The 27,909-nt window shown below is 51.6% G+C and overlaps 1 protein-coding gene across 17 annotated transcripts in view; it reads left to right on the top strand.

Moving 5' to 3' along the window:
• B3GNTL1 (UDP-GlcNAc:betaGal beta-1,3-N-acetylglucosaminyltransferase like 1) overlaps positions 1-27,909 on the top strand; it is a 139,292-nt gene that overhangs the window by 55,190 nt on the left and 56,193 nt on the right. The window lies entirely within an intron of this gene.

Raw genomic sequence — 27,909 nt, 5'->3', positions numbered from 1 at the left:
TCCCTAGAGAAGGGGGACAGCGTTTCAGAGGAGCCCGGCCTGGGGCGGAGCCAGAGCCAGAGGGCAGGTGTGCGGGGCACCCCCAGGCCAGCCGCGTAGGCTGAGGCGGACGGATCCAGAGGGCAGGAGGCCAGGGCTCTGGCAGCGCTGAGCTGCTGCAGGGGTGAGGTGTCCAGGAAAGGCCTGAGTGTCTGGCGGGGCGGGGCCGTCCCCGAGCAGGGCAGCTGGAGGGGGGCCGGGTCTGGGGGAATGAGCTGAGATGCACTGTGTGGGTGGAGCTGGTCAGCAGACGTCAGGAGCCCTCGGAGCTAGAAGAGGGCGTGGGCTGAAATCAGACTAGAAGCCACCAGGAGCGGGGCCACGGCCTGGAGAAGGAGGCCAGGAAGAGGTTCTCGGTCTCAGCTGTGGGGTCCCGAAATCCACGGGACTTCGGGTGGGTCCACGACCGTGTGTTGATGCGGTGTTGAGTGAGGACAAGAACCAAAGATCCTCTCTTCATCCACCTTTGAAAACCAGCCACTGCCTCAGCGTGCCAGCAGCCGCTTAATGCTCTGTAGCAAATCACCCCCAAACAGACTTAAAACAGCCCCGGCTCTTGGGGGTGGGCCCAGGCCTGCTGCATTTGCCTCTTGGCCCAGCCCTGGTGCCCCGCCAATGGCAGATGCTCCAGACTCTTCCTCCTGCTGGACGAGCTGCTCCCAGGACCCACCCCGCCCCCCACCCACCCAAGACCGGAGAAATGTGCTCCTCAGGGTGGGGGCCCCAGTCAGAGGGGGAGGAGTGGGGAGCAGCCCCCCAAAGCCCACCAGGAAGTAGCTCTAGAAGGCCTGGAAATATTCTCCCCCCAGTGAGGTGCTGGGGTCTGTCCCACGTTGCGATTTCCTGTGATCCTGCCATATAATGAAGTGCTTTTTTCTAAACTCTGAATTTTGAAAACTGAAATCTTGGTATAAGGGAATGATTTATAGTGATAATCAGCTTCTGAAATTAGAGCTGCTTGTGATTATGGCATCAGGTGTTCTGTTCACTGAACTCAAAGTGACTCAGAAGAAACCCTGAGAGTTTCCTTTTGTGGGGCTGTTTCGCATGCTTCTTTGGATAATCCGAGATTATTTACCCTTTCCTCTTCAGTGTTGGGTTTGCCAGTTGCTTCTGTTATCAAAATGACTTCACCAGCTTTTAAGTTCTATGCCGTTCAGGCTGGTCCACACACAGAAAAAGCACTTTTGCATTTGGATTTACTTTTCCCATTTTGAGATGAATATTCCAGTAATGGCCTAATAGCTACAGGTGGTGCACTAATAACAGGTAATAATAATAGGGGCACTAGTAACGAGTGAGGGCAGTGAGGGCACTGGGGAGGCTCAGTCACTGCTGCTCCCCCAGCCGTGAGGAAAGGAGAAGGGCCGGTGTATGTGGCCCACGTGGCCTCCTCGGAGCTGGCAGGGTCTCTGCTGTTGGTGCGGGAGCTCACGAGTTGATGCTGACAGTCATGCGGGATGGTTGCAGCTCTGTCCCATCTGCACCAAGCAGCCCTGGATCACCGACAGCCACTGAGCGTCGGGTTGCTGCAGAGCTGTCAGGAGGGTGTCCTTCCGCGCGGCGGGGCACACGAGCTGGTGGAGCTGTGAGTCCACAACAGCTTCAGGCCTCTGAGCAGAAGGGAGTCTTCTCTCCAGGTTGTGAAGGTACCTGAAGGAGAAGCGTTCGACCTTAGCATCCCGAGTTGGGAAGAGGGCCAAGGGCTCTGGGTACACAAGCTCTGGGTACCCCTTGCATCTCAGTTGGCATTTGGATATGAGTGTGCAAACCATCATTGGCGAATGGAGAATAAGCACTGGGTCTGTGACTCCTGTCGCCATCCCTCTCCTGGTCCTTCCCTCTGTGGAGCAGGTCCAAGCTGCGGGTCACGGCTCTGGGATGTACCACCTGTTTACAGATGCCCTCCCAGGACGTGCACTGATGGTTTCAGAACAAAGAATCACAGCCGCCTCAGTGAAGAGCTAGTAAGAGCTTTCATATCCTAACTGGGAAATTAAAATGTCCCACTGAGTGTGAATCCCCTGGCCTGCGGTCAGCCCTGGGTCCCCCTCAGATGCACAGCTCTGCACCTGCAAGGGGGCTCTGGAAACGCTCACCTCAGTCCCAAGTATTAGAGGGTCTGTGTGTAAGTGTAGAGGTGGCTGCGTGAGAGAAACTGCTGAGCTGGCTTCTGCCATGTGCTGGATTTTCTGGGAGAACGTGAGTCACACAGAAACTGTGTGACTGAACACTGAGGGTATAATTTACATGCAGCACATTCTCAGCCAGAAATACAAGTTCTGAGCCGAGGGCAGACTTAACTGTTTACTGTTAAGCATCATAGAAATAATTAAGGTAGGGTCTTCCTAAACAGTCTTTTTCTTTAGCAAGTCAGGGGAAATTAAAGTATAAAGTTTCTCAAAATAAAGTGAAAGAAGATATCTCTTATTTAAGCCATTTCTCAACTGTTACAGTCACCGAAATCACCAGCACTCTGTGGGGTCTTTGTTCATAGTCTAAATTGAGTCACATTTGTGAGGTGGAGAGCAGCGTAATTTGGTTTGATATTTGTGTGTCTACTTGAATGTCTGATTAGATACCCACCATGCACAAAGTTGAATCAGAGTACTATAAAATTAACACTCTGCTAATTCCAAATAAACCAAGAGGTAGAAAGTTGTCTGGACAAATGGCCTGGAGCCTGTGCCAGCCTGAAAATGCACCTGTTTTAGGCAGTGCCCACTTTACACCTTCAGCGAGGGGCTGTTCCCAAGGGACCTGAATCTCTTGGTTGGGGATGGGGGGCAAGGGGAGGCAAGGCCAGACCCCATCCCTGCCTCAGAGGCTGCCCCTGGGGGATCCCGGCAGCTCCAAGGAGGGGTTGGGGGCCCTGGCAGCCTGCATGGGTAGCTGGGTCCTTACCGAGGCCAATGAGCCCAGCCCTGGCTCCCTGGAGTATGTGCTCAGGTTCACAGCGGAAGGAAGACAGCAGGAGTGGGTGAGGCGCCCCCTTCAGCCCAGCCCCACCTGGTCCTTGTCCTCCACGCCTGCTCCCAGCTGCCCTTGCACCTCTCTCCAGGATCCGTGCTTCCCTGGTGTCTTAGCCTGCTCAGGCTGCCATAACAAATGCAATAGACAGCTATTTCTCACAGTCTGGGGGCTGGAAGTTCTAGATCAAGGTGCCAGCAGGTGGTTCCTCCTGAGGCCTCTCTCTTGGGCGAGTAGATGGTCGTCTCCACCCCGAGTCGTCACAGGGCCTTTCCTCTATGGCTCACTCCCGGTGACTCGTGGATCATGGCTCCACCCATGACCTCATTTAACCTTAAAACCTCTTTAAAGGCTTCATCTCCAAATGCAGTCGCCTGGGGGGTTAGGGCTGCAGTGGGCTTTGGGGGACACAATTCGGCCCATAGCGTTTGGACACCCTCTTTGGCTCCTCCACAGCCCCTGGTGGTCCCCCCTGGTCTATGTCCCCTGCCCCTGGGCCCACAGGACACAGTGGTATGTGGACAGGGCTGCAGCGAAGAGAACAGCCCCCCTTCCTGTACAGCCTCTCCTTCGTGGCCCCGTGCGTTCCACAGGGAGGGTGTCACCCAGCTTTCATCTGCCCGCAGCGTCTGAACAGCTTGGCATGAACGTAAATGGGAAAAATGTACAACCCACCTGCCAGCACTAATGCACAGACTCTCACTTTATCCAGTATCCAAGGACTCTAGACTAGCAAAATTTCTAGATAATTAAAGTTTACCTCTGTAAGTACAGACTCTTTACCTAAACCAGCACTCCCCAAACTTGTTTGATCATAAAATAGCTCAAAAACTTGAAAACAATGCAGATCCCTCATCTACTCCCATAGAGTTTCTGATTTAGTGGCTCTGGAAATGTGCATTTTTAACACGTGCCTGAATATTTTTGATGAAACTCTTTGAGAATGTTATTCCTGCCTCTAATCTGGAGGCCAGGCTCCTGGTACCTGCACAGAGAAACTGCTTCCCCACCGGATCGTAGAGTCATTTTACAAAGCCTAACCAATTAAAAATTGTGTATTTTTGAAATAACTCCAGACTCACATAGAAGTTGCAAAAATAGTAGAGTTCCTGTGTGCCCTTCACCCAGGCCCCCATTCGTAACATACCCACAGTATGATGTTCAAACCAGAAGATGCACACTGGTACAACCCTGCTCGGGGTTCACACATTCTTGTTGGGGAGGGGTGGGGGGTTTATGGAATTTCATCACGCGTCTGCATCAGCACAGCCCCTGCCACAATCAGGATATTGGAACTATCCTGCACCCCAAAGAAACTGCTTGCTAGTCACACTTTGTCCTGCCCCTGCCCCTGCCCCTGGCAACAACTTCTCTGTCCCCTTCGCTGGAGTTTTGTCATTTGAGGCAGTTATGTCAGTGGAACCACGCCTTTTTCATTCCGCATTGTGCCCTCGAGATGACAGTTTGTTCCTCCTGTTGCCGAGAGAGTCCAGTTGCAGGGACGCGCCCGTCATTGTGGGGCTGTGACAAGTAGGGCCGCTGAGACCCTGATGGGCAGGCTTCACTTCCTGGGATGAGCACCGGGTTTGGGACTGTGCATCTGTGTTCAAGTTGAAGTCCACGCGAGGCTCCCGGAGTGGCCGCGCCATTTCCCCTCTCGGCACTTGGTGGTGTCAGATTTTTCATGCCAGTCGTTCCGTGGTGTCTCATCACTGCTCTGCCTTGCATTTTCCTAACGGCAGTTTCTTATGTGCTTATGCACCATCCACTAAGCGTCTGTTCTGATCTTTTGCCCATTTTCTTATTGGATTGTTTGTTTTCTTGCTATCGAGTTTGAGTTTCCTTTTGGACAGAAGTCCCTTGTTAGGTGTGTTTGCAAGTCTTTTCTCCTTATCTGTGGCTTTTCTTTCATCTACTTAACAAGAGTCTTTCACAGAACCAAAGTTTTTAATTTTGGTGAAGTCCAACTCATCTATTTTTTAAATAGATTGTGCTCTGGGTATCAATGTCTAAGGATGCTTTATGTAACTATAGGTCACAAAGATTTTCTCCTAAAGTTTTATAGTTTTACGTTTTACATGTAGAGCTATGGTTCATTTTAAGTTGATTTTTGCATAAGGAGCGAGGTTTGGATCAAGGCTCTTTTTCTTTCTTTCTTCCTTTCCTTTGCTTACAAATGTCCAAGTGTTTTCACACCATTTTTGGTGAGAATACTACCTTCCTTTATTGGCCTTTGTCAAAAATCAGTCAGCCGTGCTCGTGTGGGTGTGTTTCTGGGCCATTCTGTTGCATTGATCTGTGTGTCACTCCGTGGCTACACTCTCCTGGTCACTGTAGCTGTGGAGGAAGTTTGAAATCAGTTAATGTGGTTCCTCCAACTTCATTCTTCTTTTTCAAAGTTATTTTTGCTATTCTAGTTCCTTTGCCTTTTCAAATACTGAGCAGTTCTTCAGTTCTGAGCAGGCACTGACCGGGTGTCCTAAAAAACTCAGTTCTGACTCCACGTGCCTGGAGACAGCGTCAGATCCCACAGATTAAGGGCTCAGTCCTACAAGACTGCCTCACTTCAGCCCAATCACAAGTCCAGGTCGTCACCTGTGCTTCCACCTGACTGGCTATAAATCAGGGTTCCCACGACCCCCTCCTCTGTCAATTAATTTGCTTGAGCCATTCACAGAACTCAGAGGAACATTCACGTATGTTTACAGTTTACTGTCGTGGATATGATGAAGAATACAGGTGAACAGGTGCGTAGAGTGGGGTCCAGAAGCGTCCTGAGAACAAGAGCTTCTGTCCCCAAAGAACATGAAGATCCACCCACATTTCACGGATGCTGGCCTCTGGGCGGGGACCTTGCCTGTGTCACCCCCGTCACCCCTACCTGACCACCATGACTTTCTGGGACGGTGGTCCTCCTTCATTCTGTTGTCCAACCTGAGGCAGGTTCTGCTCGGGTCTAGCTCTAACCTGGATTCACACTGAGAAGGGGCCCCTGAGAAACTGGTGCCCAGCTCTTGCTGATTTGACACAGCACAGTCCAGCATAGTGAGATTTCTTTTTACGTGGAGGAGAGTAAATTAGCTAAGAATAATTCAGAAAAATTTGCTAGAACCAAAGATGTGGGCTGCCAGATGAAAAGGGCCCTTGGGTATCTTGCCCAGGGTACGAGAAAAGACCCTGCCCAGGATTTAAAGCCCTTGGGCAGTTCAGAGAGGAGAACAGCAGGAACAAATGTGGTCTTGGTTTTCTCAGCAATTGCAGCGGAACCCGTAAGATACTGGGACACAAGTTTCAAAATTCTCACAGAAATGGTTTTGACTGTTGAATTCTATGCCTAACGAAATTGTCAGTCGTGTGAAAATATAACAAGGACTTTTTCATATAGGGATTCAAAATATTTGTCTCTTACAAAAGCTTTCTCAGAAATTTACTGGAAGACATTCCATCAAATTAAGAAGCAAATTGAAGAGGAGGAAGATATGAGATCTAGGAAGCAGGTCTCCAACCTGGGAGGAAGGCCAGAAGCAGCCCAGGAAGGAGTGGGGAGATAGAATAAGTGCTTTACACACAAGGAGCACAGGCCTCCTTTTTCTTCAATTATAGAAACACTCAATTAGGGAGCAAGGAAAACAAGGGAGAGGCCTTTGTGTACAATGGGATGTGACAGGGGCGACCGCACTCAACCAGCTCCTAGCGCTTGAATGAAGCCGCAACAGCAAAGGAGCAGAAAGGCACCAAGAAGAGCAGAGAAACTGAAGCTCACATCAGTTGAGACAGAGGAAGTTCTGGGCAGATAACCTCTCAAAATGAGAAGACAGAGAAGTGCAGCAGCGGGAAATACCAGACGCTCATGTTTTTATTCTAATCCAGTACCTGCGACATCCCGACGGCCCTGACTTCCCGACTGCGTGCTTCGTCCCCTTGTCTCCGTCTCCCGAGGCCACTGGGCTCGCCCTGGGTACCGAGAGGGTCATGTCCGGCCCGGCTGAAGGACACTCGTGTGTGTGTTTGATGTTCTAGTTGTCCACGGAGGGGACCAAGCCACACTTTACTCTGGTCACCCCTCCCCTAACAAGAGCAGCCCCTGACCACCTCCTCTGTACTTGCCATTCCACATACATTTTCTTTAAAAAATAGAAAAAGGATAACTTTTTTAAAAGTTGAAACATTTCAGGCCTCCAAAAATGCAGAGAATACGCCTCCCCTCGGCTGCAGTGCGTGCCCTTGGGTGACCCCTCGCGGCTCAGTCTCGTGTGCAGCCCGGCCCCTCGTCCCTTCCCGGACGGTGTACCCAAGATCCCCACTTCAGGTTCTGCTGCTCGAGCCCGTGAAGGTCCCCACTGTGCGTGCTGGGTCCGGAGGCTGCGCCATGTTCCTCACTCACGTGAGACCCCAGGGCCCTCAGGGCAGCTGCAGCCTCTCCACTGCTGAACGTTCGCCGTCGGCAGCACGTTCCTCAGCTTATACCCTGAGGCAGTCACCCCCGCAGCCAGCAGCTCCGCTCTGGGACATCAGCCTTGGTCAGCCGCACCACCCCTGCTTCCTGACCCGCCCGCGGCCTCCCCAAAGCGGGCTGACAGAAGTGCCGACCTTGGTGATCTGCGTGGGGAGCCACACGATCCTCCTCTGTTGACGAGGATCCAGGAGAAGCAGGAGAGTTTGATAGGATGCTCTTGAGTGGCTGAGAGCCAGGGCAGGGACGCAGATGTCCCCCACCCACCCCTGGGGGGGGGCAACAGGGCAGAGGCTCACCCTGTGGGGTCGGAGCCACAGGGGGTCAGGGGCCAGCTGGCCCAGGAGGCTCTCATGAGGTCCAGGGCTCAGGCCACACTGCAGGCCAACAGCGGCCCTGGTGAAAAAGCGCTGGTGTCCTGCTCCCCGGGTCCCTGCTGGAGTGGGCGCCCCCCTCCCAGCCCCCCTCAGGTTGCTGCCCCAGAGGCCCTGGCCTCTGTCTCCTCTCCAGCCAGCGCTCAGTTTCATTGTTGGTAAAATGCAAGGGTTCAGCAGCTACAACCAGACTCCAGGGCCAACCATCTGTGTGACACACGCATTTGAAGATATTTAGCAAAACTAAGTGAAGGTAACTTCGGCCGATTGAGAAGGCAGAGCATGAGGTGGAATCACGGGTTCTTTCCTGCCCGTGGGACCGGGCCTCCCACGTGCCCCTGACCCCACTCTTGTGTCTACTCTGCTGTAGCTGCTTTGAAAGACCTTTCCTGTCATCCAAGTGGAGTCTCTACAGCCAGGCGGTTAGAACCCACCTGGGTCTACCAGACAATTACATTTCACATATTCATTCAGCTCCGTGTGTCTTTCCCTTAAAAATTTGTCCTTCACAGCTCAATGGTTTTTACCTAATTCTAATCAGTTAACATGCATAAAATTTTAAAAGTACATTTTTTTTTTTTTTTTTTTTTTTTTGCGGTACGCAGGCCTCTCACTGTTGCGGCCTCTCCCGTTGCGGAGCACAGACTCCGGACACGCAGACCCAGTGGCCATGGCTCACGGGTCCAGCCGCTCCGCGGCATGTGGGATCCTCCCAGACCGGGGCACGAACCCGTGTCCCCTGCATCGGCAGGTGGACTCTCAACCACTGCGTCACCAGGGAAGCCCCCAAAGTACATATTTTTAAGTGGATTAACCTGTACTGTTTTTCTTCACTTTCTCATTTAAAAGGAGTATCTGCGTTATAGAGCCGTGGTACACTAGCAACTTTTAGTTGAAAAAGTGGTTACTTACCAACTTTCTCCAAAAAGTACTATTGAGTAAATAAACTTTGTATTGATGTCTGTGTCTTTATTAAATCCAGAAGCCATAGGTTTTGGATTTCATTTCAAAGTGTCTTTTTGTTGCTGTGTGGGTGTTAAAATGTCAGAATCCTGGAAAATTTGTTATCTGTCTAAAGATAGTCTTGCAACAAATTAGAATTTAGAAATGAGGATAATAAACCACAGGAATCTGGAAATGAGTCATATAAACTTTGCTCTTTTTCTCTAAGAAGAATTCATATCACTTCCTGGTAAGATATCGCTAATGAGGTCTATAAATTTCATTAAATGCTTCATTTTCTTTCTTTAACTCAAGGGCTTCTCCTTTCTAAATAAAAAACGGAGCCCATTTTAAGTCCCTTATCCTTACTTTTGTGTTTTTAAGGCACCAGAAGCATTGAAAAGTATCCATCTGAATCCATATGTTTTCACGCGCCTTTCCTGAGAACCAAGGTGGACTCTGTTCAGGACAAAGTATGGCCAGTAGCTTATGGAATGTTTCAGTTTGTGCTGTATACTCCCCAAGGCACACTGGAAGATTTTTAACTTGTATGAGCTACATAGAATTTATTTTTGCAAAGTGCACTTTCTGTTGGTGGCAAAATAAGGGGAGAGCCCAAAAGCAAACTCCCAGGTCCCAGAGCAGCAGCATGGCCCCTGAGCCTTGCCTGGGAGCCCCTTCTTTTCAACAGAGTTGCAAGAAACTAGATTATCTGATTATTCACTTGGTGACATATCAGAACCAGAAGAGGGAGTGGCACCTCAAGAGTGAGAGGAGACAAAAATCGATGAAAAGGAATCATTAGCAACTGCAAGCTTGGTGATCCTGGGGAGGTCTCCTCAGCCCACCTGCACTCTCACCTGTGTGCACTCCTCCCCTCACCTGTGTGTGTTCCTTATCTGTCCTAATGAACTAACGGGCCATTCTGTTTCTCTTCAGCTGGAACCGCCCCCCCAACCCGAACCCATGACCTGTGTTCACAGTAGGACACCAGTGGTGGCCTCGTGACCTGAAGCATTGTGTCACCTTGCCCACCAACCAGGGTCCTTCTGCCCCTTCAGAACTTGCCTTTTCTCACCCAAACATGAGCCAGAGGAGCTCACCTCGGTCCTCTGGGAATCAGGGCCACAGCCGCTGCCTCACCACAGACAGGTGGCCTTCGTGCATCTCGGGGGGCTGTTTGGCTCCACTGCGAAGAGGTTTGATCCTCTGTCTGGTTGGTTGTAAATCTGCAGTGTCTGGGAACAGATGTCTAACTCATAATTGGATATCAGAGTAGAGATGCTGTTTGGCCCTGGTGTCCAGCTGCTGCCCTCACTTCAGGTGCCACAGGAGTTCGGGGACATCAGGTGTCTGCATTCTGCGTGAACGTCATCACAGACGGTCCGAGAAAAATCACTGGGATGTGTCCTGATGTTGCAGGTAGGACCTGTCATCCCAAATAGGTCCTGTGCTGCAGAGGGTACTGGCCTGGTCTGTTCACATAACCGCTTCTGACCATTTTAGAAAAACTTTTTCTTTTACATACTCACCCCTCCTCAAGTAAAAAGAGCTCTTTCCCGAAGACATGCTTTATGGTCCAGAGGGAGGGATGCAATTCCCGTAGATATACAAAGTACTAGTGAGGTGAAGACAGTATTTGTAAAACATATCACTGAAAACCAACTAAATGACTTCCCATATGCTGGAAACAAAGGCCACTTGCTGGGACTCCCGGACAGAGGGTGGTGGGAGGGCCGGGCCCCTCCTTGTGGGTGAGGAGGGCAGAGAGGGTCCAGCCAGCTGGGCTGGGCTGGTCCCAGGACCAGACGGGGTTGGGGGAGCTGGGACACCAGAGGGGCGGAGCCAGCTGCGGCCCTTCCTTGGAGGGACAGAGGGATGGGGTGGGAGGTGGGACCTGCACCCTGTGCCTTCAACCTGCCACAGGCAGCTCAGGACGCAGCTCCGCATCCTGCCAGTTGCGCAGCCTCGCCGGGTGTTTCTGGGGGAAAGGAACTCCCAGAACAGTTTGCTGGCAAGGTGCGTTTGTGTTCCCAGGTGCTGTGTGGTAAGCTGCAAGGTTTGACGCTGCTGTCCGTGGGCCAGTTCTTCCCACCCCTGTGGCCGCGGGCAGCTTCCCTCCTTGCGGCCTGAGCGCCCTCTGCTGGGGCCTGCACACCCTCACTGTGCTGTCATCTGAGTAAGACTAAATGACCTGTAACTTACCTAAACATATGATAATATAGAAAAAAGCAATGAAAGCATTTTACACCTCTTGGATCTATTTATTTAGGTTCCAGGAATTCTGAGTTCTGGGGGACTGTTTCCGCAACTCTCTGTACTGCATTTAATCACAGACCCTACAGTTGGAAGAGAGGTGAAGGGGAGATACTAGCCTATTCCAGGTTTAAGTAATCAAAGAAGCAATTTTTGTTTAAAGTCAATGCTCCACTGCTTACCACTTAAACCAGGGGTTGGCAGACTGGCTGGAGGGCCAAATCTCTTCTGCTGCCTGTTTTTGTAAATGAAGTTTTATTGACACACAGCCATGCCCATTTGTTAAGGTCGTGTTGTCTGGGACTGCTTCTGCATTGCAGTAACAGAGCTGAGTACCTGTGACACAGACCCTAAAATGCTGGCATCTGGACCTTTACAGAAAAAGTTTGCCGACTCCAAGTGAGGCAGTGGTGCGGCTAATTCGCCAGCACCAGACTGTAATGTCCTTAGTAGGTGTGTTCTCTGGGCCAGGAAGTGGTCTGCGGTCACTATGGGATCATTCTGTCTTTCCCAGAAAGCTCTCAGGGAGATTGAGGGCTGGCGGCGAAGGGCATTGCTGGGCCTATGGGCATTTGCTCTTCCCATTTGCTTATTTTCACCACCTTGGCATTTATCTCTTACATTCATCTTGAACGTCTTAGACATGTGCCGTTTTTGCGTGGCTCTCTCTCTCGCTCTTTCACAAGAAAGAAGACGCAGCAGATTAGATCAGGGTTTAGTTCTGTTTCTTCTCACCCTCAGAGCCTCTCACCCAGATCATGGCCAGGGTCAGCAGCTCGGGTGGGCCAGGGTGTGCGTGTCCAACAGGTCCTCGGGGTCTCACCTTGAGGACCACAGGGAGGGAGGGTCAGACACAGTCCCAGCCCCACACAGGGTCTCTCCTGGAGGCCTGGGGTCTTGTCACTGGCATTTGGAATCACTGAACACCTATGCAGTAATCTGTGACTTGCATGCAAGTTGTATGGCAGAGGTAGATGGAAATATTTCCTAAGAAAACCATTTTCTTTGAAATTTAAAAAGTATATAAGCTCCTCCCACCCCTCAACTTGCCACACACACACCGTTTAAAGAAACACAAGAGTTTACTCAGCAGACGTGTTTCTCTTTCTTCATGTGCTTTAGCTTAAATTGTTCATGTGCCCGGCCCAGCCCCTGTGAGGAGAGCAGGAAGCAGATAATGCCATCCGGACTCTGGTTCTGATGCTACAGTAACTGTAGCTGATACAATTGAACTTCAGTCATGGAAAGGACAGTCCTGGGGAAAAGAAAGATCACAGCTCATGTCTGAGTCATTTAACTGATTAAAGGGGATAACCTGGAGCAAGCCAGCCCCCACCGGGGCGTACAAAGGTGCTGGAGGGAGCCAAGCCCACCGTGGTACCTGCTAGAATGTGCCGGCGAAACTCCCGGTCCCATGAGTCTGTGATTCATTCTTATCCTGGCCTCCTCGTTAAGAAGGAAGCTGTCTTAGGTGTCAGCTGTGTGTTGAGTGGCCATTTCCCATGTGCAATTTACTGGAGGTAAAGTATGAGTATAGGGATTTCCCTGGTGGCGCAGTGGTTAAGAATCCTCCTGCCAATACAGGGGACACGGGTTCGATCCCTGGTCCAGGAAGATCCCACAGGCTGTGGAGTAACTAAGCCCATGTGCCACAACTACTGAGCCCACGTGCTGCAACTGCTGAGCCCACATGCTGCAACTACTGAAGCCCGTGCACCTAGAGCCTGTGCTCCGCAACAAGAGAAGCCACTGCAATGAGAAGCCTGCACACTGCAACAAAGAGTAGCCCCCGCTCGCTGCAACTAGAGAAAGCCTGCGCACAGCAAGACCCAACGCAGCCCAAAAAAAAAAAAAAATTTATTTAAAAACAAAAGAATGAACGTAAACTGCTCGTTGGAGTCAGATGTAGCCTGGTCTGGAGAATCACGCAGGCAGGGACCCTTGAAGCAAACGGGGACATTCTCATCATAGTTCATTTGCTGTAGTTCATCTGGCGGCCCCAATCCAGTGGAAGCCAGCGTCCTGTATTCTCAGGTGTGTCTGGGCGTTCATGTGAGTATTAAGGCAAAGGTAGGATGCAGCCCCTCAGCCATAGATGGCAGGAGGCTGCTGGTGTCTTAAGTCATGGGTGACTGTTGGAAGTAGGAACAAAGGAAAGCTTGAAAGAAACCATCATGATGAGCCAACTTCTCTTTGGATTTTGAAAATAATTGTTCTGACGGGACCAAAAGAAGTGACCACCAAACTTACGCTTTCTTTGCTCTTTTTTGTTCCGTTTTTATTCTTTTGTTCCCGTTGTCCTTTCAGATGATGCAGGGTTATGGCAGTGCCTGGTGTGTGTCACAATTTCACTCCTCTTCATGGCTGAATAATATTCCATCGTGTGTATATACTGTTTATACCACATTTTGTTTGTCTGTTCACATTTTGATGGCCACTGGGTTATTTCCACCTTTTGGCTGTTGTGGCTAATGCTGCTGTGAATATTGCCCTGCATTGTCTGAGTCCCTGTCTCTGATTCTTTGGGATATATACCCAGGAATGGAATTGCAGGATCATTTTATGTTTAACGTTTTGAGGAATGGCAGCTGCACCGTTTCACGTTTCTGCCAGCAATGTAAGAGGATTCTAATTTCTCTACATCCTTGTCAATACTTACTGTTTTCTGGTTTTGCTTTTGTTTTTGTTTGTTTATTTTTGATAGTAGCCATTCTCACAGGTGTGAGGTGGTATCTCTGGTTTTGATTGGCATTTCCCTAATGATTAGTGATGTTGAGCATCTTTTTGTGTGCTTATTGGCCATTTGTATATCTTCTTTGGGAAAATGTGTATTCAAGTCCAAGTGTGCGGGGTCCGGAGTGTTCACTTCCCTTCTCCTATCCCTGATGTGCAAAACCCCATGTATTTCTTTTTTTCAATAACTAACTTCTGGGGGATCGTTCGTTATATTTTATACTACTTGAATCAAATATGTATTTCTTTAAAAGAAAAAATGTTTAATGATTTAGGGTAAATATTTTAAAGAAAACAATCATGAATGTGTCTTCTGGACATTCTCTCATTTTAGGGAAGGTTTTTTAATATGGCTTGTCTTGTTTAATTCTACATTTAATTGATTTTTTAAAAACCTCCAGTCCTGGGGAGTTCATGATGAAAAGTTCTTGCTTAAGCATTGCATTTGATTTCTCTGAGTCTTGATTGGAGAAGGAAGAGAGGAAGCAGAGAGCTGGAGAGGCCTCCTGCTGCCCCTGCTGGAGCACGAATGGGTCTGAGTCTTCGCACGGGGTGCTAGGGCTCTGAGTCAGATGACCTTCAGCAGGACCAAGGGCACAGCCAGGCCAGGGTGAGGAGGTCTGGGGCCCTTTCTGTTGGAACTGTGATTGGAGCCAAAATGTCCCCAGATGTGGTTAAGGATCATTCAGGGTGAGATGTTTACTGGAGGAGACGCCAGTTCATGGGAAAGAGGTGAGAGTGAGGAACGGCAAGTGCAGCCTGAGAAACAGAGAGCCCCTCAGGGTTTGCGGCCCCAGCGAAGCTCAGTGAGAGGCATGAAGGCCGAGAGGTGCCCTGGGAGTGGCGGGTGGGGACGGAGGCCCCTCTCTTTGTTCTTTGTAGAGTGAGAGAAACATTACGAAATGCTTTGGAAACTGTTCTGTCTTGTTCAAATAGGATTGGGGTGGGAGGTGGGGTGAGGTGGGGAGTCAGTAAGACCGAGAAAGTATGAAGCTTTAACAAATGTCTGGGAAGGAGCAGCTCCGAAAAATTATAGGTGTTCTGCTCTCAGCAATTATGTATAATCTGAAATGATTCTGTGTAAATTGGGTTTTAAGGAAATCTCCATGTCACTGCGGGGGGGACTGCCCTGCAAAGCTGGCTCCCAGGGAGGCTTTGTTGCACATTCAGAAAAAACCTGCCTCCTTCCCCCACCCTCCTCCCCTCCCCCCCAAAGGGAGGTTGAAGAGGGAATTTGGAGATCAAAGCACAGAGCCAAGAAGATCCTTATGCAACAACAAGTCCTAGAGGAGGGGTCCCAGAGGAGGGGTCCTGACGCAGCCCATCACCCTCTCCCTTCTCTTCTCCCAAAAGCGTGTAGTGTGGTTGGAGGACAGACGGGAGGCCCCGGGGCAGGACCACCAGGACTGCAGAGAGGGCAGCAGAATGTGGCCTGTTTGTAACCACGCAGCCCAACTGCTCCTAAAGGTTGGGAGGAGGGGCCACAGCTGCCCCAAAGGGATGAAACCCAGACGTGGGGTGAGGTGGTGCGGGCGGGGGCGGCGGCCCCAGCCTGGGCACTTCTTGTTCTGAGGACGGTGGGAGGTGAGCAGAGGGTGGGTGTGGACCGTCGGAGAGGGCAGATGGGGGCCGTGGGACTGCCCACCTCGATCCCGTGGTTGGGGGTGTCCGGGTCATGCCCATCAAGGAGCATGAGCCCGTGACTATTCCAGGTGCCTCACACCTATTGACGGTGCAGCCCCGACCCCCCTGAGGTCAGTACTGTCACGAGGAAACAGCGGGGGAAGTTAAGGAGATTGCCCAGGACTTGGGGTGGAGCCCACTGTCCAGGTCCCTGCTGGGAGTGACCTCCCCCTCAAGCTCACCATATCCAGGGCAAAGTCACCATCTTTGACACCCACCATCCTCTGCGGCCCCAGCGCCCAGGGTGTGGGTGCCCCACCTCCGCCAGCAGCACCCCTGGAACAGACATGTCTCTCTAGCCTCCCTCCACCGGTCCTGGTCATTGCTAAGCCCCCTGTGCCCCCACCCATCCTCTCCTGCCTGTAACACACAGGGGTGACTTGGGTTGGGTTCCCCAAAGCAGAGCTCAAGACCGGAAGGAGGTGGGGGAAGCAGACAGGGCAGGGAAGGAGCCAGCCCAAGGCCAGCCGCAGGCGGCTCCACGGGGATGCTGGACCATGACCCACACACCCAGCTGGAGGGATGGCTCTTCTGTTCCCCCACATCAGAGGTTCGCCAGCTTTGCCACCCCCAGGGACATGGTGTAACCCTGGCATTTCTAGAGGAGGGGCTCCCAGCTCCCCAAGGGTGGGTGCAGCTTAATGTAATGAAAAGGATAATTTTTCCCTGGAGTTAGTTTAATAATTTCCTCAAATAATGACAGGAGGGCTTTTCCTGACATTGTCTTTTTATCGTTATCACTGACTCAGTGTTGGGTGGCTGGCAGCCAGCTGGGCCCCGGGGGCGCTAAGCGCTGAGCCGGCTTCAGGGAGAGCAGTGCCCTTGGCACCCGTTACAAGGAGGCTGGGAGTCGGGCTCCACCTGGCTCAGTGTGCCTACTGCTGCCGTGGGATCCCTGGCGTCTGCCAAGTTAAAGAGGGGCTGGGTTGTGCCCACGTCAAGTCCACCCAAGAATGCGGTTGACACGTGAGCCGTCAGGCTGAGGAGGGGCGGCCGTCAGGGCAGCGCGGAACCTCCTGGCGGTGCCGGTGTAGGGTGGCGACAGCCCGTGGTCTGCAGGGCGGCGGAGGCCTGCTGCTGCCCCGTGGCCCACGTCCCCCGGCATCCTCCCGCTAAGGGCCCGGCCGGCACAAGTGGGGCCCCTACAGGCAGAGCTGGGAGAGGCAGGAGGTGTGGCAGTGCTGCCGTCCCCTCGCTGGGCCCCGCCTGCCTCTCATACACACGGGCAGCGGGTGCCGGGGGGTCCTGGCTGCTGCCCTCTTACTCAGCTGCTGCCCGTCGTCCCCAAATTTAGGGCCTTTTCACAGCCTTGGTGCAGGCCACATCCCCCTGTGGACCCCACCCCTCTGGCTGGCCCAGAGACTCTCCCAGGCCTCCCACCCCTACGGGTGGGTCAGTGTGCGATGCTCTGACCTCTGACCTCTAGCATCCCACAGCTGAGTCTGATCTAGAGAGGTCTGTGGGACCTCCGACTCCTCGTGCCCTCGTCACGTGGTCTCTGGGGGCCAAGGGCCTGCGGAGCCAAGGGTGGGATGGCAAGGCACAACTGACAGTCACCGGGCTGCCCCTACCTGGGGACTTCAGTTGAAACAAGTGTGTGCATCCTGCCCAGGACGCTGCGTCCACCTCTGCCCGTGCACTCGGGGCTCTCTTGGTGCAGTCAGCCCCTCACAGAGTGTCCACCCGCTGCTTTCGCATCACGGTGGACGCTCGCGGCCATGTGTACCTGCACGCGTGTGAGCAGAGCACATACACAGGCCTGATTCTCTCAGGTGGGTCCCACTCTCTGGCTCTCACCCGATCACCCACTGGACATTCGCTGAGCCCTGTGGCGAGCGGGACACCGCTGGGCACTGTGGTTAGAGGGGAAAACAGGACAGACACGCCCCACCCAGCCATGGAAGTGCAAACAGCCAGGAGTTCGGGTGGTGCTGGGCACACCAGCCGCCTCGTGTGGTGACTTGGAGCTTCCGGCGCGAAGACGGGATGGGCCCGGGGCCAGAGGCGCCTCCTGGCCCAGACGTGGGCTGGACCGCTGGGCCTAGACGGCAGCACTAGGCCCCAGGAGATCTGAGAGGTGGTTCTCAGGGCCAGCACTGCCCGCTCAGCAGGCGAGGGAGCCACATGGGTGCTGCCCATCCCAAATCCACCCCCAAGTTGGGAGCAAAATGAAGGGGTTGTTCTGCAGCAGCTGGAACCAGCTGCGTGCACCCCCTCAGGTCCCACCACCTGGGCAGGTCAGCAGCTGGCCTGGGCAGTGTGTGCCTGTAGGTCGCCAGGTCAGACCCTCACCTGCCAGTGAAAACCAGTCAAGCCGCCAAAACCTTTCCTCCACCACCTGCTGCGTCAATGTCGTAAGTGGCTCAGCAGATGTTTCTGGAACCAGGATTTTACATTTACCAAATGTAAATCGGGCTCCATCCACGTGGGATGAGTGTGGATGCATGTGAACTAAAATGCTGGCCCTGCAACCCAGCGTCCTGTGGGCAGAACTGCCCACGTGGAGCTCTTGGCCAAGGCGTCCCTGTCCTGCATTGCCTGTGTGGGTGGCACGCATGTGCTCTATATCATCCATGCAGGAGGCGGGCTGGCAGAGCTCCCACCCCTTGGGGGGATATCATGAGGCCGAGAGGCCACAGAGCACAGAGAGGTGTGAGGACACGTGGGGTGTCGTGGTCAACACGGCACCATGTGCGGTTCTCGGGACATGAAGCTGCTTCTAAACCTGCTGTAAACCCTTGGTTTCTCTCTCATTTTAGGGGGGAGCCTGAGTGTTCTGCATTTCGTTCTCAGACTTGACTTTTATGTCGTCAGTATTGATTTTCTACTCAAAATATTTTATTTTGTTTTCTTTTTCTTTTTTTCTTTATTTGGTTGCACCAGGTCTTAGTTGCGGCAGGCGGGCTCCTTAGTTGTGGCTCATGGGCTCTTTAATTGTGGCTCGCCAGCTCCTTAGTTGCGGCTCACTGACTCCTTAGTTGTGACATGTGAACTCTTAGTTGCGGCATGCGTGTGGGATCTAGTTCCCTGACCAGGGATTGAACCCGGGCCCCCTGCATTGAGAGCGCAGAGTCTTAACCACTGCGCCACCAAGGAAGTCCCCAAAGTATTTTTAAAATTGTGCCCAATGCTGTAGCCTGCCCGTTGTAGGCTGTAGTGTTTTCTTTCTTAATCCCACTTAGTAAGTTACTTTTTAGTGCTTTAGTCCTTGGGGGACACACTGACCACATATCCGGGAATGGACGTGGGCCTTCTCTTCCTGTTCTCTCTGATTAGGATTTGGGATTTTAAGGTCTATCTGAAATATTATTAATGTGTATTATTCAGTTCATTTGGGAGCAAGATTCCAAACCCTGGCAGTCATCTTTTTTTTCCAGAGAAGAGAATCGTATTAAAGCATTAAATCTACCCTCCGTCCATTTCCTCCTTAGATTCAGAAAGAGCAGGTGGGCCTGGTTCCTGGTGCTGGAACGACTCAGTGAAATAAAATGATGATGCATAAGCGTGGGCGAGAAGGGTTGATGAATCTGACTGCTTCCCTGGGCCATGTGTAACCAGTTCTTGTGTGATGGCTTGTGAGTAAAGGGGTGCCCGAGCCCATGATCCTCTGTCCTGCGATACTTCCAGAAAGTTCAGTGATTCAGACAGCCTGAGTGCCCTTCTGGGGCCTTTCCTGCCAGGGCCTATGGGACGGAGGACCATTGCAGGCCAGCGTGCTGTCTCGTAACAAACATTTATTTTACCAAGTGTGCGTCTGTGTAGGCCTGACACTTGGGTTCCTTGAACAAACCACACGTGAGAACACTTCCCGGCAGCGTCCTCAACAGCTGTTGAATATTCATATGCTGGAAGCCTTGGTGTCTCTTCTGAAAGAGCTGCTGGCAAATCTCTCTGGAACTTCGAATGATTCCTTCCATCGGCCCAACGCTGGAACTGAAAGTGGAATATGTTTCCAGGACGTGGATATTTCCCTGGGTTCAGTCTGAAGGTCAGATGAGAGAGTGCACAGGCCCCTCCTTGTGGGGAGAGACGCTACGGAGAACACAGCAAAGTGACCGATGTGCACGCGGGCGCCAGAGCTGGCAGGACGGGGGAGGTCTGCTCTGGGCCTCAGGGACTGTCCCTTTGGGGCCAGCGTGCAGCCCATGAACAACACGCCTGACCCGTGGAGGGCTCTTCAGGTCCGGCCGATATGATGGTTCAGCCACAAAACTGGAGGAAACAGGCCCAAACCTTTGCTGCTCGGCTGACAGCTGCTCCGCGGGAGTTCTCGTTCTGGATGTGGGGTTCGTGGGGCCCTAGGCACCTCCAGCCCCGTGTCCTTTCTGGGGACGTAGGGGGTGCCCAACGGCAGCTACAGAGGACTCCGGCCCTGAGTGCTATGCCCCACTACCCAGCTCTGGGGTGACTCTCTTCCTCCCCTCCCTCCACACCAGCCCTGGACGGGGCAGGGCTGCCTGTGGCACTTCTAACTTCTTTTACCTTCTGGTCATGGTATTTCCACCACTTAGGCCACCCAACACACACTTACGTTGGTTCTACTTATGTACTGCTGCTTAACCAGCGACTCCAAACTTACTGCTTAGAACAACTTGTCATTGGTAACGGTTTGTGGATTAAGTGGGCAGGTGAGTCTCTTGGGCTTGTGGTGGGCTGGGGACCAGGGCTGGGGGTATCTGTGGTGCCTTTCCCCCCAGATCAGGCACCTGGTCTGCTTGGCTGGAGCAGCTGAGAATTTGTCCATTTTATCTGGTCATTGAATTTATTGGCATAAACTTAATAATGTTCCTTTACTATGCTATTAATGTCTGTAGGTTTTATAGTGACTTAGGTTCTTTTATTCCTCATACTGATCATTTGTGTCTTTTATCTTTTATTTTGATCATATGTAAGTTAGAGATTTGTCAATATTATTGGGGTTTTTTTTGAAGAATAAGCTTTTGGTTATTCTTGATTGTTCATTTTCTGTTTCATGGATTTCTGCTCTTGTATCTATTATGTCCTTTCTTCTGTTTACTTTGCTCTTTTCTTCTCTTAAGGTGGAAGCTTAGATCATTGGTTTGAGACCTTCTTTTCTAATATAAGCATTTTTCAAACTATAAAATTTTCTCTAAATATTGTTCTGGCTGCATCCCACGATTTTGATGTGTTGTTCCTTTCTTTTTGGCCTAAAATCTTTTCTGAGTTTCTTGGGTTTTTTTCTCTTCGACCCATGGAAATTTAGAAGTACGTTGTTTTAATTTCCAAGTATCGGAGGTCCTGACAAAGCAGTAAGCAGCGCAGGGGGGCGGGCTTGTGCTCACAGAGTCCACAGCCACCCAAGGCCCGACCCTCAGCCAGTCCTGGTGAAGGCCTGGCTCTTCTCTGACTAAACCCCTTCCTTCTCGCCGGAGCCGCCCGTTGTCTGAACTAGCCTTTGCCATTTCTGTGCATTTCCTCCTGCTTCATGGGTCTGTACCACCAAAGAACAGATTGAATTGTTTGGGGACAGATACTTAGAAATATGATGTGATACAGCAGAAATTGACACAACATTGTGGATCAACTATACTTGAATTAAAAAAAAAAAGAAAGAAATATGACATGAGCCACAAATGCAAGCCAAAATATAATTTAAAAAAATTTTAATAGTTAACACTAAAAAGGTAAAAAAAGCAGATGCATTTAATTATAATAATATTTTATTCTAGTATATACAAACTATTATCCTTTCAACGTGATCATTATGAAAATATCAACGAGATAGTTGACATTCTTTTTTTCATAAGTCTTCAAAATCTGATGTGCATTTTACACTCACAGGCTCATTTCATGCGCCTGTGTGCCTGGGGACTGGGTCTGTTTTCTCTGGTCAGTCCCACAACCGGGGGAAACAGCTGGAAATCAGGTGTGCAGCTGCAGAGTCACTCGCCAGAAAACACATCTGGGGTTTTGGCAAGTAAGCATTGAAAACAGGAAGCTCAGTTTTGCTTTGTAATGGTTTCCAAATAACAGTGTGAAATCCGCTTTTTTCTGACAGGGGAAGTTATGGAGCACGTTTCTTGGGACTGATGTTTTGTATTTGCTAGAAAATGCTGGGTGCAGAGGGCCTCAGGGGCCCTTCTGTGGCATTTGTCGGCGATAGGCCTGGTTTCCTGGACCCTCCAGGACGCCCCCCCGCCGCCCCCCAAGCACCCAGATGCTGGGATGCTGGGAGTCACGCGTCTCAGAACTGCACTGATGACTTCAGGACACTCGTGCTGGCAGCTTCCTTGGTGGCAGCAAAGATTTTGCTGAAGATTTTTAAAGTTTGTATCTTTGCACCTCAGTCGCAGGCACCACCGACCTGATCTCTGTTGCCAGTGATTAGAATTCACGTTTTTAGGATTCCACACGAATGAAGTTGTGGTGGCTGCTCTTCCCTGACGTTCACCTGAGTTGCGTGCATCTCCGCAGCTTATCTATTTGCTGGGGCGCGTCCATTGCGGCTGCACCTCAGTGTCCGGCCACGTGTTGTTGATGAACGTTTGGGTTTGTCTGTTTGTTTGTCTATTGCACAAAAAGCTGCTTGGAACATTCGCGGGCAGGTTTTGTGTGGCGTGTGCCCAGGAGGGGCGTGGCTGGTTGTGCGGAGGGTCTAAGCATCTGCTCAGCTGCTTTGCAAAGTGGTTCTGTCTCACCGCCCCTCCTGCAGTGTGTACGATTCTCACTTGGTGTTGTCAGTCTTTTTAATCGTAGCGTTTTGAGGGTGTAGTGTGTTTCATCACAGTTAAAATTTCATTTCCCTTCCTAACTAGATACCAGGAGTATTCCTCCCATCCCCCCACCCCACCCCACCCAGGTGTAACCACCAAAAACGTTTGCAAACATCTGGGGGGGGCGGTGGGCGCACTGGAAATGTTACCTTAAATGGAAAAAGGGTCTTTGCAGATGTGATTGAGGACTTTGAGACAGGGAGATTGTCCTGGGTTACCCAGGTGGGACGTAAATGCCATCATAAGTGTCCTTATAAGAGGGGGCAAAGGAGATTTGACCCAGAAAGACGAGGAGGCACCAAGCTGCTGGCTGTGAAGACAGGAGAGGGACTGTGAACCAGGGAGGGCGAGGGATGCTGGCAGCCTCCAGAAGCTGGACCAGGTGAGGAACGATGGTGCCCCTGCCTCTGAATGGAGGAGGCCCTGCTGACACCCCAGTCTCACACTGCGAGACTCATTTAGAACTTCTGCCCTCCAGACTGTACGAAAATAAACTACTATTGTTTTAAGTCACTCAGTTTGTGGTAGTTTGTGACAGCAACCACAGAAAACTAGTACAATTACTGCAAGAAATTAAATAAGACCTAAGTGAATGGGAGATACACGATGCTCATGGGTTAGAGGACTCAGTGTTGAGATGTCCATCCTCCCCAGATTGATCTGTATGTTCATCGTGGTCCCCGTCGATATCACAGCAGGGTTTTTTTTAACAGAAATTGACAAACTCATTCTAAAATTTGTTGGAAATACAAAGGCTTTAGAATAGCCAAAGTTCACCTGAAAAAGAACAAAGCTAGAGGACCAGCACTGCCTGACTTCAAGGCTAATCCAGACAGTATGTGTTGGCATAAAGACAGACAAACAGATCAAAGGAACAGACTAGAGTCCAGAATTGACCCGTGTGTACACAGACAACTGGTTTTTTTTATAAAAGTGCAAATGCAGTTCACTGGAGAAAGAGCATAATCCTTGAACAGATGAAAAACGTGGATAAAATGGGACTTTAAAACCTCACACCATATATGAAAGTTAACTCAAAATGGACCCTAGAACTAAATGTAGAACTTAAAACTATAAAACTTCTAGAAGAAAACAGAAAAATATCTTTGCAACCTTGGGTTAGGCAAGAAAGTTCTCAGATAAGATACCAAAATCACAATTCATAAGAGAAAAAAATGGATAAATTGGACTTCATCAACATTACAAACTCCTTACCGTCACCCTTCTGCTTTCCATAAAGAATATGGGAGTAAAATCTCTGAGGGGGGAATGAAACAGGAGGGAAGGGGGCAGAGCACAACCTTTGAAAGAATGACATAGCCCGAGGACATGACATAAACGGATTAGAACCACGTGGGTCCAAATTGGCAGACAAGTTGACTTCCACTAGACCTTGAACCTCAGTATACGCTCACTGTAACACATCAGCCAGCTAAATGACACACCCACAGGCGTCATGACAGTTCCAAGACTGACCATAAGGATCAAAAAGTGGGCGGTGGCCCAATTCCTGGAAATCCCCGCCCCTTCCCAAAATAGCTGGAATACTCCTCCCACTCATTAGCCTATGAAATTACCCACCCCTATAAAAACTGACAACCCCACACCCTGGTGCCTTTCTCACCTTCTGAGATGGCCCACAGACTGTCTGTGGAGTATGTTTCTCTCTAAATAAATTCAGTTCTTACCTATCAAAAAAAATTTACAAACTTCTTTGAAAGACATTTTTTTGTTTTGTTGTTTAATTTATTTATTTTTGGCTGTATTGGGTCTTCGCTGTGCGCGCGAGCTTTCTCTAGTTGTGGAGAGCAGGGGCTACTCTTCGTTGCAATGTGTGGGCTTCTCATTGCGGTGGCTTCTCTTGTTGCGGAACATGGGCTCTAGGTGCACAGGCTTCAGTAGTTGTGGCATGTGGGCTCAGAAGTTTTGGCTCGTGGGCTCTAGAGCACAGGCTCAGTAGTTGTGGCGCACGGGCTTAGTTGCTCCACGGCATGTGGGATCTTCCCGGACCAGGGCTCAAACCCGTGTCCCCTGTGTTGGCAGGCAGATTCTTAACCACTGCGCCACCAGGGAAGTCCCAAAAGACATGTTAAGAAAATGAAAAGACAGGCCAGGGGAATGGGAGAAAATATTTACAAATAATATCTGATAAAGGACTTGTGCCCAGACCTCTGTAGGACTCTCAAGACTCAGTGATAAGAAAACAAACATCCCAATGACTTGAATAGATGCTTCATCAAATAAGGTATATGGATGGTAAATTAGTTCAGCATCATTAACCATTAGAAAAATGTTAAGTCCACCACGAGATACCGCAACACACCTATTAGCACGTCTAGAAGATAAAGGCTGGCCATCCCAAGTGTTTGTGAGGATGTGGAGCAATGGGAGCTCACACACCGCTGGTGCGAATGCAGGTGATCCAACCACTGTGGAAAACAATTCAGCAATTGTTTTTGAAAGCTCACCGTACAACTGCCTTATCATCCAGCCACTCCCTCCTGGGTGTTTACCTGAGAGAAATGGAAGCCTCTCCACCCAGAGGCTTACACACAGATATACCCACAACACAAACTGGGAGCAGCCTGCGTTCACTAATAGGCGAATGGAAAAACAGCTGTAGTTCTGAGCGAACAGGTGGTACTGAGTGCGAGAAACCAGAAGAGAGCACTACTGCGTGACTCTATTTATGTGAAATTCTGGAAAATGCAAGCTAACTTATTTGTGATAGGAAGCAAATCAGGGAATTTCTTGGTGGTCCAGTGGTTAGGACTCCGCACTCTCACTGCCAAGGGCCTGGGTTCCATCCCTGGTTGGGGAACTAAGATCCCACAAGGCACTCAGCCAAAAAAAAAGCAAATCAGCAACTGTTTGGGGAGGGAGACAGGGAGCTCACCAAGGGGGACAGACAGGGGCATGAGGAAGCTGGGGAGGGGGTTTGTATGCTGGTCACGTTCATCAGACTTTAAATATGTACCGTGTATTGCATGTCAATCATAGTCAACAAAGCTGTAAGAAAGTCGTTTGAGTCGCCCTTTACACAACCAAGAGGAGATGTCTGGGCAGCCAGGTCTGTGGTCTGGAGCCTGGGGGCAATTAGGAATGAGTGGTCAGTGCTGATGGGCTCCTGGGTGGGAGGGTCCATGGAGCAGGGCTGTGGATCACCTAACACTGGGGATCAGGGCGGAGCAAAGCTGCAGGTCACTGAGTGTCTGTGTCCCCCATTCCTGTTTCGAAGCCAACCCCGCAATATGATGGGATTGGGAGGTGGGGCCTTTGAGAGTCACTAGGGTCAGCTGAGGCCGTGAGGGTGGGGCCCCGTGATGAGCTCCAGCACAGACGCTGGAGCTCTTGCTGCCGCGTGGGGACCTGGGGAGAAGGCCGCCTGAAGGCTAGGAAGAGGCCCCACCAGACCGGACCCTGAGCTGTGACGTGAGCTGCCATCCGCGGTGTCCATCTCAGCAGCGCCGGCAGAATGAAGCCTCACAGGTGAGCCGAGCCCGTGTGTGTTAATCAAACATTCGGCTCGGAGGCCTGGGGGCTGAGAGTGTGTTAGAATCAGTGGGTGGTAGGAGCACATGGTGGTCACGTGACGAAGCCAACGCGGCCAGACGCAGCGCCCGTGCTCGCAGGTGGGGGTGGGGGTGGCTGTAGCCGCCCCGCGTGGGGACCTCAGCCCTCCTCCGGGGTCCTTGCCCGAGCCGCCCCCGCCCTCTGAGGCTGCAGCGCCACTGGGTGTGGGAGCTCGTGTGCTGGGCTGAGGAGGGTGTGGGCATCCCCTTCCCCGTGCCCCTGATCAGAGTGGAAGTGAGCCGACTTAGGTACCCGGGGTCTTCAATTCCAGCATATCCCCCTCGCGGGTGGTGGGCTAGCCCTCGGGGCCGCCTGCCCAGGGCAGTGGGAGTGGGGTGTGTGTCTGTGTGTGTGCGTGTGTGCCTGTGCAAGGGGCTTGTCGGGGTTGAAGGCTCTGTGCCCGGAGCCTGGGGCCAAGAGAGGCAGGGTGTTTGGAGCTCCCTGGGAACCCCTTCCCTCCTGGGGGCTGCCGTGCTTCTCCCTCCCTGCCTTGGACCCTGACCCAGACGTCAGAGCGGGCAGTGCAGCCGAGGGGAGGAAAGGGAGCCTGGTGCCCAGATCCTTCATGCCCCCCAAGTGTCAAGGGAGAGAGCCCTGTGTTCTGGTCTCTAGCTGTTGGCAGAACTTCCGTGGCCCAGGCTAGGGGTAGTGGCTGCTGGCAGGGCAAATCCCAGAGAAGCCAGGAGCCGCCCTCGGCCCCCTGGTGGGCTGGCTGGACTGGCCTGAGCCCGTGGGGCAGCGGAGGCAGAATCGTGACCAAGCCAGGGAACTGGCCCTGGAGTCCTGCTGACCTGCCTGACGTTCTGGGGCCTGGCCATGTTTCACATGTGGGGGATAGGAGGTCTGCCCTGGCCACTTGGACATGTGATGTGAGTGCAGTGAGCGACCCAAACGGGCCATTCGTGGAAGAAAGGTTGGTTTTCTTCTAAGACGGTTTTGGTCAAGATTTCTTGTAATGAGTCGCTGGGATTTTAGAGGCGGGATACGCTCATTAAGCCTAGGCCACTTTCTCCCGAGGGCTCCACGGCGTCCCCCGGCCAGCTGGTCAGTGGCCAGTCTGGACAGAACCTGGGCCCCCTGCTCTGCCACAGGATGAGGAAGGGGGACCCAGTGGCAGCCTCGAAGGGACAGACAGCGGCACCTGTGTACAGAGGGCGGCCGAGGGACTCACTGCCCGCTGGGCCCCCTACACGCTACACTTCACACACCAGGTTAAAACATGGGATTCATTCACGTGCACATAACTCAGTTTAAACGGTGACTAGAACTAATGCCTGGCAAATTTCTAGAAGGGTTGTTAAGACCCTCACAAGTTCTGTCTTGCTGGAAACCACATTTAAAACTTGGAATCTGTGGGCTTCCCTGGTGGTGCAGTGGTTGAGAGTCCGCCTGCCGATGCAGGGGACGCAGGTTCATGCCCCGGTCCGGGAAGATCCCACATGCCGGGAGCGGCTGGGCCCGTGAGCCATGGCCGCTGAGCCTGAGCGTCCGAAGCCTGTGCTCCACAACGGGAGAGGCCGCAACAGTGAGAGGCCCGCGTACTGCAAAAAAAAAAAAAGTTTAAGAAAAATTAAAGTAAAACGAACCGTTTTCCTTTTTGGTATACAGCTTTGTGAGTTTTAGCACATGTGTACATATTTGTGTAACCACTACAACCCGGCTTTGTTTTTGTGTAAAATGGTGATAAATGTTTGGACCTCACCCTCATTAATGTTCCCCAGCTTTAAAAGAAGCCCAGTGACTTGTGTGATTGAGGTTGCATTTGCTCACGGCAAAACTCAGGCTCAGGTCACACCTGTGGCTCAGACGCAGAAGCCACTTGGGGTGCCGCGTGAGGTGGTGGTGGAATCGTCTTGAAGCAAAAGTGCTGAAGAGATGCTTGCTCAGGGCTGAGCGAGCTTGGCGGGTGTGGGCTGCATGCGAGGGGCGACCTGTCCTGAGTGACCGTTTGCTGCTGGACGTTCACAGGCCACGTCCAAATACAGAAGAAACGTCCCAGGCACAGAGGGACGTGGGTCTGTCCATCCTGCTCTGTTCCAGCTCAGCTTCCGGCCTCTGGCTCCCTGTCCCCACAGTGTGCTCACAGCCTCTCACTGTCAGTGATTCGGGTCCAGGACGGACCGAACGTCCGCCAGGTTCTCACAGAGTCAAT

The sequence above is a fragment of the Orcinus orca genome, chromosome 19 (assembly GCF_937001465.1).
Source record: "Orcinus orca chromosome 19, mOrcOrc1.1, whole genome shotgun sequence".
Taxonomy (NCBI): domain Eukaryota; kingdom Metazoa; phylum Chordata; class Mammalia; order Artiodactyla; family Delphinidae; genus Orcinus; species Orcinus orca.
Note: the sequence above shows the minus strand (reverse complement) of the source record. Positions and strands in the feature narration are given on the sequence as shown.